General features: G+C 35.4%; 1 pseudogene; it reads right to left on the bottom strand.

Annotated features, from left to right (window-relative positions):
* Positions 1–675: 675 nt before the first annotated feature.
* LOC145800211 (putative uridine kinase C227.14) lies at positions 676–6,615 on the bottom strand (annotated as a pseudogene).
* Between the last annotated feature and the right edge of the window lie 7,588 nt (positions 6,616–14,203).

The following is a 14,203-nucleotide window of genomic DNA, read 5'->3' as shown; positions in this document are numbered from 1 at the left end:
TCAATCTTAATTTCAAAGTCTCAAAACTTTGAAGCCCAAGGTGTTTCAGAACTATCACCAATAGAGTCAAGCCTCCAAGAAAGAAACACTTTCTTCAATGATGTAGAGGCTATAATTACAACAATAAATTTTCATAAATGATTTAGAGATAGATGTCTAAAAATTTAATAGAATAGATAATCGAAGCAAAACTCATAGTACACAAGCTACTCAAACTGAATATGTCCACAAACAATTCAATCTATTATATATTTATTTTATTATACAAAAGTCTACACTTAAATTTGCATACATTATCAAGTTTTTTTTATTTGAAATTAGAAATACATCGGATTTTGCACAAACAGCTAATATATATATGGTTTGTTTTTTTGGACATATGTGATCCCTTTTATGCTGAAGGACCATAACTGGCTGGCATATTGTCATGCAACATTTTATAAACAATAATACTATTCCATTTTGAAGTTGCACTATCTATGCCACTTTTACAATAAGTAAGAAATATAACCGGTTTCAAATTCTTGATCAATAACTTACAATATATACATTAAAACTATATAATGACAAAAGTAATCGTACTATTTCCATTTGTATAACCAAAAATAAATACATAAAGTTACTATATTTTCAATATTAACTTTAGAAGAAACAAGATTCACCAACCTTGCAGTCGCTTCCTACTCTTGTTCTCCGAGTCACCTTAACTTAAACAAGTTAGTATCTGCATTTTTATTCAACTTGTTCATGACCATTTATATTCAACTTGTTCATGACTTCGCCATTAGACTGTCATTCATCATTTTGCTTCAAATGGTGAACACGATTGAACTGAACTTGTCAATTCTTTCTCTGTTCTAATTATAGATGGGATTCAACTACAGAAATCAATCGACTTGATTAACAAATCCGCATTTTTCTTGGACTTGTCAATTAGCTCTGCATTAGGCCGGTCATTGTACTATATCTGCATGATTAATTTGGTCATATAAGTTTCAAAAAACCAAAAAACTTAGGGGTACATTATGTAATGTGGAACTAGTAATAGACAAGAATCAATAAACCATCAATGGAAGTTATAAGCACCATGACGTCAAGCTTACCCGCCATTTAGCAACATCTGGAGGTTTTCCTACAATACACAGAAATAAAATCAACACACACCAATCGTTTTCATCATGCATGTTAACAAGTGGTTGATTAACAATATACAAATGCATACCAGTCAATATATGCCTCTTTAAAACTCGTTGCATTGCTGTCTCAATGTCAACCTCGATGAACCTTTGAAAAAAATCAGCATCCAAAAGACATTATCCCAAATAAGTCCCCAAAATTCTGAATTTAATGTTGCCACAAAATAAGAGGAAAAATTATTTTTCCCAGCTCATTTAGCGAGATAGTAATTTACTACAGGCTTATTTTACAAGGGTTGAACATGCCGTCAAACAAAATATAATTTGTTTATAAAGTGCAACTCCATATAGATCTAAGTCAAGTCACCATGTTGACATAAATGCCAGAGTCCAAGCCATCTCAACAAAACATACACTTGGAGCATTACGAAAGTTTTCCAAAAAGCAAAGGGAACAGGAAGTGGAGACATCTTTGTTAGGCCATTACTCTTTAGAAATGTATTCCTCATTTTTTATCACCATTATCAAATATACTATGAAATTGAAGATGAAGCAGATTACATATGAAGCTACCATCGTCAAAATCATATATTTATAGCAATTAACTTTAGTTTGAAAACTGTTACACAGTTCAAGTGATCCGCCCTATAAACATTTATTAAGATCTTTTTGGAACTTAGGAATGGGTAGAGGAAAAACAAAAATTATTAATGGCTTCCTTTCCATAACATTGATGAGGATTTTCCAATACCCAAATAGAAATAGGGTTCCAAACAAAGAAAGTTTATCTTGCTCGTTTATTTTAGCTTTTTCCTACTTCGGTACATATAAGCCTCACACGCCTTTAAAATGAAAAGTCATGAGCTAAATGTGTAGACAATCAAACATAAATGGACATCATAAATAATATCTAAGTTCAAACTTGGTATCAACACAATTTTTTATTTTTTTTAAGTCATTGATTTTGAACATGGAAAAAGGAACTGTTAAAGTATAGTGAGATCTACATCTTTCCCCTTCAAATTTAGCAGATCAAAGGCCCAGTGATTGCCATTAGCATTCACACGAGATTTTTCACAGGCTATCCATTCCTAGAAAATCAAAAGATATGAACAAGATTGTATATCCAAAAGAAGAAAAAATTGTATATCCAAACGAAGAAAAATACTTACTGAAGGTTCACAAAAATATCATCTTCAATTGGATCTCCAACACCATGGTCAAATGAAGGAGCGTAAACTGATCCCTGAAAGAGAAATAACCATCAGAACTCAATATGAGGAAAGAAAGCATACATGCTATTCTTGCCTATAAGCAATAAATTCCAAAGTACTATAGAAGAGAGCCGTAAAAGAATTTCCATAAGTCTATGAACTAAATCTATAATTTCAACATAAATAGCTACTCACCTGATTCTTCAAAGTCTTGAGACATTTTAGTAGTAGTTCAGGATCAAATGTCCATGGAGCTGGTTAACCAATGGAACAAGCAACGATTTCAAACACTAACAAGATCTAAAACAAAAAATTACCAGACGAAGGAAGCTCACCTCCCCTTCTCGCATGAGCTTCCTCTGGATCCTGAATATGCAAAAACACAATTCCAACAATAAGAAGTGTCTATGAAGTTTCAGTACCAAAAGCCTGCATTTTCGTGTCTGCGTGTGTATCTTTTGTGCGCATTCACATGTATGCACATATACCCAATATACTAAGACATATCATAGTGGCAGAGTTCTTTACATTGCAAAAGAAGCATTGTACAATTCTTACCGTCTTTGTCTACATCACAAGCATTAACTAAGTAATAGAGTAAACAAATCAATGAACCAGAGTAGAGTATCATTCTGAAATGGTATAGTTTTTCCTATCATAGTGATATTAACCAAAATATAATGCTTGCTCAAGCTGATACTTGCTTTTGATGTTCTAAAGGAATTTGAACATCGAAATTCCTATGGCATTCAATATATATATATAAGATGTTATGAAAAAAACTAGATACATTTTACGAAAATCAAAGTTTTGAGCTCCACTGAATCAGAATCTATTTTACAATGGAGTCATCTGGAAACCAACCATGAACAACAAAAAGTTATGATTTTAATAGTCATATAAAATTTTTTATAATAATAAAAAAAAGGATAACTAGTTTTGTTCGAACATGTGTCTCTAAATCATTTATGAAAAACAATGCATGTTCCAACTTCTATTGGTAATATAAAATAGTAAAAAATTAAATCCCATGATCAACAGACATTCTAGTTCATTTAGCTTCCTTGATAGTAAAAGAAATACAAACTGAGAGTGCAGGGCATAAAGTATAAACTAAAAATTCAGAGCTAAATCTGCAGACAAAGGCTTGTATATTTGACAAATTTAATACTGCTAAATCTCCATAAGATCCATAGTTTCTAAGTAAATATTTTCATACAAATCTAAGTAAATATCTGCATAAGATCCATAGTTTCTAAGTAACAGAGCAGCACACAGAAACAGAGGCATAAAATATAACTCTAAATTTTCCATCATGTTTATATTAGCTTCATGTAGATGATTTCTATGAAATCTTGAAAATGAAACTTTCTATGTAGAGAGCGAGAGAGAGAGAGATAGAGAGAGAGAGTACCGATTTAAGCTTGAAATGCGAGTAATTGAGGGGTCAGAGGTCAGATCTGGAGCTTCGAAATCGGTTCGATCTGGAGCTTTGATGGAGCTTCGAATATCTGAATTTTCGATGGAAATCACCGAATCTCTGAATCTTCGACGGAGCTTCGAAATCGGTTCGATCTGGAGCTTCGAATATCTGAATCTTCGATGGAGCTTAGAGAGGGTTGTGAGAGAGAGAGAGAGAGAGAGAGAGAGAGAGAGAGAGAGGGGGCTCAGATTCTCAGATTCCAAATGATGTATGCGTATGGGTTGAGAGAGGGCCCAGATACAAAATAAGGATTGAAAAGGCGCGTGTGGTATACCGCATTCGGAGGCGTTTTTCAACGACTCCTATTATAAAATGGTGTCGTTTTGGTTAAAAGAATATAAGGCGTTTAAAAAATGCCGTTAAATATTAATAACAGTGACGTTTAAAAAACGTCGTTAAAAAAATGCCACCATAACCCTTTTTTCCTGTAGTGTAAAATGTAATCACAACAACTAAACAGTTTGATCATATATAAGAACGCCTTGTAGCCTTGGTTTTTTCATAAATAAGGCCAAAATCTATTTCTCCAACTTCTTTATTAAGAAAAGTATACCTAGGAATTCTACTGCCATCAAATTCAGCTGCATACCTAAGAAAAGCTATTACATTCAATGTGCTTGTGTATATTGGGTGCAATATGTTTTAGGCTTGGCAAGAGATAAGTATTTATTATCAAGTTAATCAAGTTAATCATGGAGGTCAAACATATATGCAATATTGATGCTCAACAATGTATATTACTTCTTTTGTTAAGAAATTAAAAACAAGAGTTGCCAAACAGAAAAATTAAATGTGATTTCATGTATGAGCTAAATATCTATCTATTTACACTGACCTCTCCTAAGATTTGAAGGATAAATACAACTCCCATAGTTTTTACATAATTTAATTTCACTAACTTCTCTAACACAAAGATAAATAATGTAAATACATATTTTAATATAAAAGAAATACATATTTAACATTAATTTTCAATCCATACGATCAATAAATTATCAATGAAAAAAGGGGCCAAGTGTTTTGCGAAGTAAATATTAAGAAAGTTTAATAAATTTGTAGAATTTATTGCATATTTTTTTAAATCTCAAAAGAGGTTAGTGTAATTTTTCCTAATAAATTTTTGTTTTGAAATTTTGAGAAAGTAAATGGGAAAAATATTTATACCAAGAATGGGCTTGTCGGCAGTTTTTCCATTTGGATTGCACAGAGCACATTAGGCTTCTCAACAGTTCTCCAATTATTTTTTGGAGTAATGCCATTATGATCATGTCTTTATACCTCATTTGGTTTATCATGGGATGTGTCATCATTGTGTTGGTAACAAACATGAGCAGCGGGATTCATTCAACCAATGTATTTATGACAAATGAGATACTAAATCCTATATTTTTTTTTATTCGGCAAAAGAGGAAATCATTATTGATGAAATTGCATACGTACATATGATAAATACATCAATAAAGAATGAGGAAGTGGAACAAGCATCAAAGTAGAGATCCCCAATCCCAACTAAGTTGACACTAAGAAATCTACACAATTATATACTATCACCAACCTCAATGTTGGTGAGAGACCAACACAGCAACTACAAAACAAGTCAAAACAATGCTCCAAACTTTAAAAGATGAACTTGACATGTTGCCAACATCATTCTAACAAATTCCTTGTAATCAAATAGATCATCACCATCCAAATCGACATCTCTAATTATCTGCTCCACACCCTGCAGCCAATTGATAAGCATAACAGATAACTCCCCCTAGATCAAGGCCAACTCAACCTCCACCAATGCATACTCTGATTAAGGCTAACCCAGCAGAACAACCCCTACGGCCAACATAACAGCATCAAACTGCAACATCCAACTGTTAAGCACATCAGATATCTCCCCCTGGATCAAGGCCAACTCAACCTCCACCAATACATACTCTCATCTGATCTAAATTAAAAATAAAGTCACTCACAGAATAGTGTAGATCCTTGAATGATGATTTCAGCCAAATTGCAACTCTAATTTTTATATGATCACATAAATCCCCGATGACAGGTTTGGCATCCCTAAACACACACTCATTTCTGAGCTTCCATATGGACCGCAGAATAGCAAAGGAGATAGCTCTCTATAACTTATTTTCTAATTTCTTCAAATGGTGACCCTCTCACCAGTGCAAAACACCTTCAACAGAACCAGGAATGGCCCACTCTACACCCCACCATCTTAGTAAGTTAGACCACACTTCCCAAACAAAAGGACAATGCAATAATGCAAGAATCATAGTTTCATCAACACTTTTGCAAAAACAACACACTATAGAGGAGGAGCTATTGAGTACACCAATTCTTTGAAGAAGTACAACTGTCTTCACCTTATGTTTCCAAGCTAGCTAGCCATAGAATTGCACTTTGGGAGGCAATGCTTAATTCCACACCAATGTACTCAATTTGAGATGAGTGCCCCCTTTAGTATTACTAAGGGAATACAAGGACGAAACAGAGAACACACCTAAACCATTAGCTGCTCACCTTGTACAGTCACTAGCCTCTCTCCTGATTGTAGGACTAAATGATAGAACATATACTAATCTCAACCACTCTAACCTTTCCCATTCAAACATCACTCTTTTAGGCAGCAAATTCCACTCCCCTAAAGCTTCTCGCAAAACAAGGAACCTACTAAGAGTGCCTTCCTTTTCGAATGACAGGCTAAAGAGTCGTGGAAACTCCAATTTCAAACAGACAGATCCACACCAGATATCTTCCCAGAATCTAACCCTTTCCCCATTACTAACCACTAACATAAAATTATTCAAGAAACCCAACATCATGAGAGGATTGCCAAGGATACAATATCAAACCAAACTCTAGAATATTTAAGGATTACTTCTCTGGATGGTAACCATCTATTGGCATCAAGCTTGTACTTGTTGCAAATAACTTTTCGCCACAATGACTTGCTCTCATTTGCAAATCTCCACTACCATTTGAACAATAAAGAATAATTGACATCTCTGATCCTTCTAATTCCTAACCTACCCTAATCTAGTCTCTTTGTTACTTCCTCCCATTTAACTAAATGAACCTTTTTCCTTAAATCACTGTGACGACCGGGTCTTTTCTTCTCTTTTCTTTCTTTTCGCTCCGCTCTTCTTTTACTTTCCTTGGATTTGAAATGTCTGAAAATAGTCCTCTAAATAAAGTTCTTGTTCTTGTTTTGTTCGGTGTTGAATTTCACCTGTTCTGGAGGGTGCACGGTTGGGTTTGGAGTGTCCAAGGGTTGAGCCAGAATTTTCTAGGCTGTTAGGCCAGGGCTGCACATGTGGGGAATAGGGGAGGCTGGGCAATGCATACTGAAATATATGCACGTGCGTGAAGCAGGTGCGGGGAGGTGCCGTAGGTGCGGGAGTGAGAGTCGCAGGTGCGGGAGTGAGAGCCGCAGGTGCGGGAGAAGCCTAGATCCGAGGCTCTGTTATTTCTTCCCTCTTTTGGCTGTGTATATCACTTTTGATATACCTCTCTCTCTCTAAAAATACTTCTCTCTCACTTTTCTCTACATTTCTCACCAAAAACCCCACAAGATCTTTGATTTCTCCACACCCAAACACATTTTGATCCAAGATCCTTCATCAAAGTGGAAGAACACCCCTAGAACTACGTTGTGTACGGTAGAGATCGAATTTTTACACCACTTGATCCTAGGGTTTCATCCTTTTTCTTCATTAAACCTTAAGGTAGGGTTTCCTTTGACTTATATATATGTTTATGTAAGTTTTTGGTTGCTTTTGTGAGCTCCTCTTTGTATTTTGAAAATGGGTTTATGGCTTAAGAGATTGTTGATTTTGTTCGAAGGAAAAACTCATCGTAATTCTTTTAAAAAGGATTTTGTGAAATGTTGAGCCAAATGGGTAGAGATTGAGGTATATAATGTGGTTTCAAAATGAAGATGAGGAAATGTTTGGATTTTGTGAAAACCCTAGAATTTGGGGATTTTGGGACATATGGGCAAAACCTATGGATTTTCCCTCTTTCTTGTGTTCAATGAATGAAGGAGTGTAGATTTATCATCTAATTTGTTTAATAGCAATCTTTTGACATATGAACAATGATAAATTATTTCAACATTTTTATTAAATACATGAGCATGTATAGTTGAGAAGTGACAAATTGGTGTCCACTGTGGATTGTGAAAATTGTAAATTCTTGGAGATTAATGTTGAAGAATATCACATGTAGTGTTGAAGAGATTAATTTGCTTTGAATTGTGCCATGGTAGACAAAGAGAATAGAAATGTTTTTGTTGTATACAAATGCTTATACACACATATTTATCTTGATGAAGAATTTCTTAGCATGTGAGAGATTTTGGAACATGAGAATGATATTTACACATTGTTATGGTTTGAAATGATCAAATGTTGAAACAACACATTGTACGGTAAATTATCGTATTGGCATTACGAACATCTTGCATATCATGAAAATTTAGTTTTAAACATTGGAACTTCCATTAAGAATGAGATACTGGGGTTGAAACTATGGGAACATTGTGGGGTAAATACGTTGGTAAGTCCGGTTAGGAGGTGTAGATGAATTGATAAGTTGGCCTGAGTGTCTGGAGTGAAAGACCGAAAACACACGCGGAGGAGGTACCACTTCCCTTTCGGTTAGCAACTTGTAAAGCGGGGTATTGGTAGAGCTCGTAGAGCCTACTTGCAGACACCAACCTAGGGATTACCTGAGTCATATTTACCACCCCTATTGTATAAAAATTGGAAGTTTGAAATTGATGAGATTGCAAAATGTTATTGAAAACATGGTGACTTTTTATGAAAAAACATGACATGTGATTATTTTGAAATGGCATTGCATGGCATTTGCATTTGCATTCAATATTGGATACCTTACATAAATGTATATACCTTGTTAAAGATTCTCTATTGGGCTTTATGCTCACCCCTATGGGATTTGGTGCAGGTAAAGATGTGGTGATCCCGCCTAACTGAGGGCGTGGATATGTTTTGGTGAAGAGTAGATTACTCTTTTATTTTGTTGTAATTTTTTGTAAAGCCAAGGGCTAATATGTATGGGTCCGATGGATCATTTTGGTGTAACCAGGCTCATGCCTTGGAATTTGTAAGCCCTTGAGGGCCCTTATTCATTTGGTTTAATGATTTCACATGCTATAGATTCATGTACTAGCTTTCAATGAATGTGTATTCGCATGTGAGATTACTTTTGTATAAACATTTCAAGTTTTGTAATAGAATATGGTGATTACGACCTTCCAGTATCTCTTGTGTATCAGGGTCATTATTTAATGATTGTGGGTTGATGTATTATATTTATGTCAGATTATTTCGGGGCATTACATTCAGAGCCTCCCCACAAAAATGTTGCTTGAGTTCTGTCTATTTCCTTAGAAACCCCTTCAGGCATCTTGAACAATGAAAGGTAGTACACTGGCAAGCTAGCTAGCATTGATTGAATCAGAGTCAACCTTTCTATAAAAGAGAGAAACCTTCTTTTCCAACCTGCCAACTTAGCTTTAACTTTATCAAGGACTAGTTTCCAAGTATTCCTCCTACTTGGATTGGCCCCCAAAGGAAGACCAAGATAAGTAAAAGGCAAAGATTAAGTCCTGCAATTTAGTTGGAAAGCTAAATCTGCCAAAATGACATCCTCAACACCCACCCCACAGACCATACTCTTGTGATAATTGATTTTAAGGCCAGAAACAAGCTCAAAGCACCTTAAAATCCTTTTAATGTTACTAACTATAGCCCCATCAACCTCACAAAAAATTAGGTAGCCATCAGCAAATTGCAGGTGAGATACTAACACTCCATTTGCCCCTACTTTCACTCCATTAATTAGCCCCAAATTCATAGCCCTAGATAGGAGCACATTAAGGCCTTCAACCACAATGTTGAATAGGAAAGGAGATAGTGATCACCTTGTCTAAGACCTTTTTGGGGATGTAGCTCATCTGTTGGTGAGCCATTCATCACAACAGATAATCTAGCTGTGGAAACACACTCCTTGATCCATGAGATCCACTTCGATCCAAAACCAAAATTGGATAACATCGAGAAGAGAAGCCCCCAATTTACTGAGTCATAAGCCTTCTCAAAATCAAGCTTTAGAACCAAACCCTTCTTCTTAAACTTTTTCCACCCCTCTACTACATTTGCAATCAAGACATCATCTAAAATATTTCTATCACTCGAGGAAGCTGATTGAGCTTCACTAATAATTTCAGGCAAAACAAGCTATAGCCTAATAGAAAGAACCTTAGCCAGGATCTTATACACTGATCCCACAAGGCTAATAGGCCTATAATCTGCCAAGCCAACATGGTTCTCTTTTTTTGGGATCAAGCATATGAAAGAGCTATTGATTCCTCTGACCAATCTTATGACAACCCAATTGTTTAGTTAATCTACTAAAAATAATAAGTAAATAAATAAATAAAATAAAATATTTAATTTTATAGTTATATTGTCATTACCAAAACATAACAATGTGATTAACATACACTACAAGAAATTGCATTTTTCGCAACGCAACAAAATATGTTGCTAAAAGGGAAAATTCGTTGGTAAAGAGTTTTGCCAACACACAAAGCTACGTTGGCAACCCGTAGGCAAAAGTGAGTTGGTAAAAGTTTTTGCCGACGAAATTATCATTGCGTTGGTAAAAGTAATGCCTTTAGCGACGAACATAGTCGTCGATAAAAGCCTTCATCCATCGTCGGCAATTTACCTTGCGTCGGTAAAAGTCATTTAAATATGATGATTGTGTGGCACTTTTCGCGACGCAAATTTGCATGGGCAAAAAATATTCTTTTAGCAACAACATATGCGTCGGCAAAAGTAAACTTTTGGCGACACATTTACGTCGGTAAATGTTGCCATTTGCCGACGTTTTGTTTGTCGCTAAAGCTTTACTTTTGGCAACGACAAATTGGCATTGGCAAAAAATACACTTCTACCAACACAATATGAGTGGGCAAAAGTAACTTTTAGCGACACATTTACGTCGATAAATGTTGCCATTTGCCAACGATTTGGTTGTCGATAAAGCTTAAGTTTTGGCAACGACAAATTGGCATTGGCAAAAAATACACTTTTAGCAACACAATATGAGTAGGCAAAAATAAACTTTTAGTTACACATTTACTGACAAGTTGTTTGTCGAGAAAGCTTTACTTTTTGGCAACGACAAATTTGTAGCGGCAAAAAAAATTGAAAATCATATATATTTTTGTATAAGATTTACATATTTACAAGAGGCATCCCTCAGGCACTACTATTACAAACTAATAACATTGATATTAAATCACCTAAAGTTGATGTGTAGGCAAAAAAACACTGCTGAAAAATATGCTTTTGGAAGTGTCGTATAAAACCTAAAAGGGAAAACTCACTAAAATACTCAAATACATCCAAATTGTGAACCCATAGTAAAAATAGCAGATAACAAAATGAAAACATGAAACTAACAACCCCAATTTGCAGCAGACCAGCATCTAGTAGTAGCCCGCTTCACAGCAACATTGCAGCAGCAACAGCCCAGCAAAATTCTGCAGCAGCACACCGGCAGCAGCAGCAGACCTACAGCAGACCAGCAGAATTAAAGATGAAGAAGCATTATTCTTTGGGAAGAGACTCAAATTAATTAAATGTGGAAATCTATATAATTTTCAAGTGTGCCTTATGAGAGCATAGTAGTTATTTATGTGCAACAGTAGATTCTTCCAAGCGATTTTGGGTAGCAACACTTTCAAGTAAATAACTTGTCACAAATTTATGGTTTATTTACTTTGTAATTCATTTTCACCATATCAGAGAGTGTGGTTGAAGAATGATGTGGCAAATATCAGTTACAGGAGTGACAATGCCTCAGTTCAATTCTAGCAAATCTCATGACCTCAGTAAGCAATCTAAGCACTATCAAGTAGAGTAGTATTTGGTTGAGACTATCTTATCTCCTATTAAATTTAAAACTACTGATCCAAAGTCTATTTTAAAAGAGAGCCTTAGTTTTTACCTGATCCAAATTCTGTACTGCCTCTGAAGAATTAGCAGACTTAGGCAAAGCAGCCTTCACTAGCTCAAAATAGTAAACATTCTGGTTAATTTTTTTAGATGCATCTTTGCTGGGTTCTTCATCCTCATCAATGTAAGCTACACGAAGAGATGGATACCTGTGACAAGGAAATATGACAATGGTAAATTATGACAATCACCAAATCCATAAAAGACTATACCGGAACACATATGTTGTCATAAGCCTTAGAATGTCTTGTGCACGGGGATTTCCAGATCGTTTGTCAATCCCATATTGCTGACATGAGACCACGTATGTAAACTTCATATCGGCCACTGCTTGACATTGTGCCCACAATGACCTTTCTCCTTTAATCTGATCCTCCATATTTAATTCAACAGCCTTGTAGCCTTCCATTAAATCTGATCATGGGTAGTCATCAAGTAACAAAAGCGCATTCAGAGTATCTTGATGTATAACAATTTTTTCATTCAAATAAAAAGAATACTAGCATTTTTATTAACATCAAAGCGAAGAGCTGCATAACATCAATGATCCCAAATTCTCCAAATGGACGAGCAAGTACCTTCATCCTTGGCCATATAAAGGAAGGCCTGAAGTTCCAAAGCTTTCCGGTAATACATCATGCCTCTTACTGGTATTTGTAATAACGTGTCAGTACAATGAAAAATGAAACTAAATCAGTGTGAACACTTCATAAATCCCATTAACGAGTCACATAAAACAACTGCCATGATATTGAAAATACATACCAAGTACTTGATAAGCTTGACAAAGTGGTCATAGAGGCTATGAAGACCACCCATATTGTATTCAGTTAATAGCTTGCCTTCTTCTCAGCACAAAGCACAACTATCTTCATCCTTACACATTCAAATATTGCAAAGGTTGTCCATAATAACCCAAAACAACACCAGCCCATCACCAATATGGGCATCCTTCTATAAACATCTTTACACTTCCTGCAAATGGAGAAACTATTATACTCTGTACCTTCATTCTTAAAGTGTGGCTAACACATCTGGAACAAAAAAAAAAAGCAATTTTGGATATAGATACTTATATAATATATATTGGGGGACATATTGTTAATTCTCATTTTAAATCACTAACAGAAGTGACATAACTCATTGGACTCTCCCACAGATTGGAACCAATTTAAATACCCTTATTCAGGTGTGCAACTAAAAGTGTCCATATTCAGGTGTTCAACTAAACTGAATCATGTATTCTTCTCACGCGCAGAGGAATCACATGACCAACATTGGATTTTAGTGGAATGAACTCCAGGATGTAAAAAAGACACAATTATGTAAAATTCTGCAGCAGCAGCCCAGCAAAATTCTGCAACAGCACACCGGCAGCAGCAGCAGCAGACCAGCAGAATTAAAGATGAAGAACATCTAAGCAACAAGGCAATCATTATTGTAGTGTGTTACCGAGTGGAAGCAGTAAAGATGAAACCATATTTTCTTTCTTTTGGTAACAAAAATTGAATTTCAACGCAATCACTATTATTGTAGTTAAACAATAAATCTATTCAAATTTGTAAATCTACACTTACAAGGATAAATACTCTTCAAAAAGGACCTGAACAATAACACGGGCATGACTCTCTCTTCCACCCTCATAGGACATAACAAGGCTCATCAAAGGTTCAACAAGCATCTCTTGGGCTCCCTTTTCATTAGCAGGGCAGGAGTTTAGATGGGCCTGCAATGAAAAAGTAAATACCACAAAAGTTAATGACCATTCGAACAAGAAGAACAGTTTTTGCAAATGCGGAATTTGAAAGAATGAACCAACCTCAAGAACACGCCGTAATACTTTGGCAGGGAAGTCAACATTTTGAAAGCTTGCGCTACCTTCATACATTTTATATTTTGATTCCAGCTGGACAAAAACATAATGAAAAATTAGTTAATAGTACAAGTATAAAGCTACTATTTGTGTAAAACAAAAAAATAAAGCACCAATTTGTTTACCTCATATCTAAGGTCTTTAGGAAGTCAGGTTGCAAGAACAGACAAGCACTCTTGCCATTGAAGGAATGGGAGCTCAGGATTGTCAAGACAACTGAGCAAGTTTTGCACAACCTGGAAAAGATTTGAAACTCTATGATAACAATTAATTAATTCCACCAAATGTCGTCGAACATGATTTTTCCTATGTGTACTCAGCTTATGTACCAAAGTAATTGAATATTGACGGTGGATCTAGCAAGAGATACTTACTTCATCAATGTTATGCTCATATCCAGCAAGAATCATCTGGGCAGCATACAAACTGCACGCCTCTGATGA

This window comes from Camellia sinensis, chromosome 10 (genome assembly GCF_055761805.1).
Source record: "Camellia sinensis isolate YWXY chromosome 10, ASM5576180v1, whole genome shotgun sequence".
In the NCBI taxonomy this organism is placed as follows: domain Eukaryota; kingdom Viridiplantae; phylum Streptophyta; class Magnoliopsida; order Ericales; family Theaceae; genus Camellia; species Camellia sinensis.
Note: the sequence above shows the minus strand (reverse complement) of the source record. Positions and strands in the feature narration are given on the sequence as shown.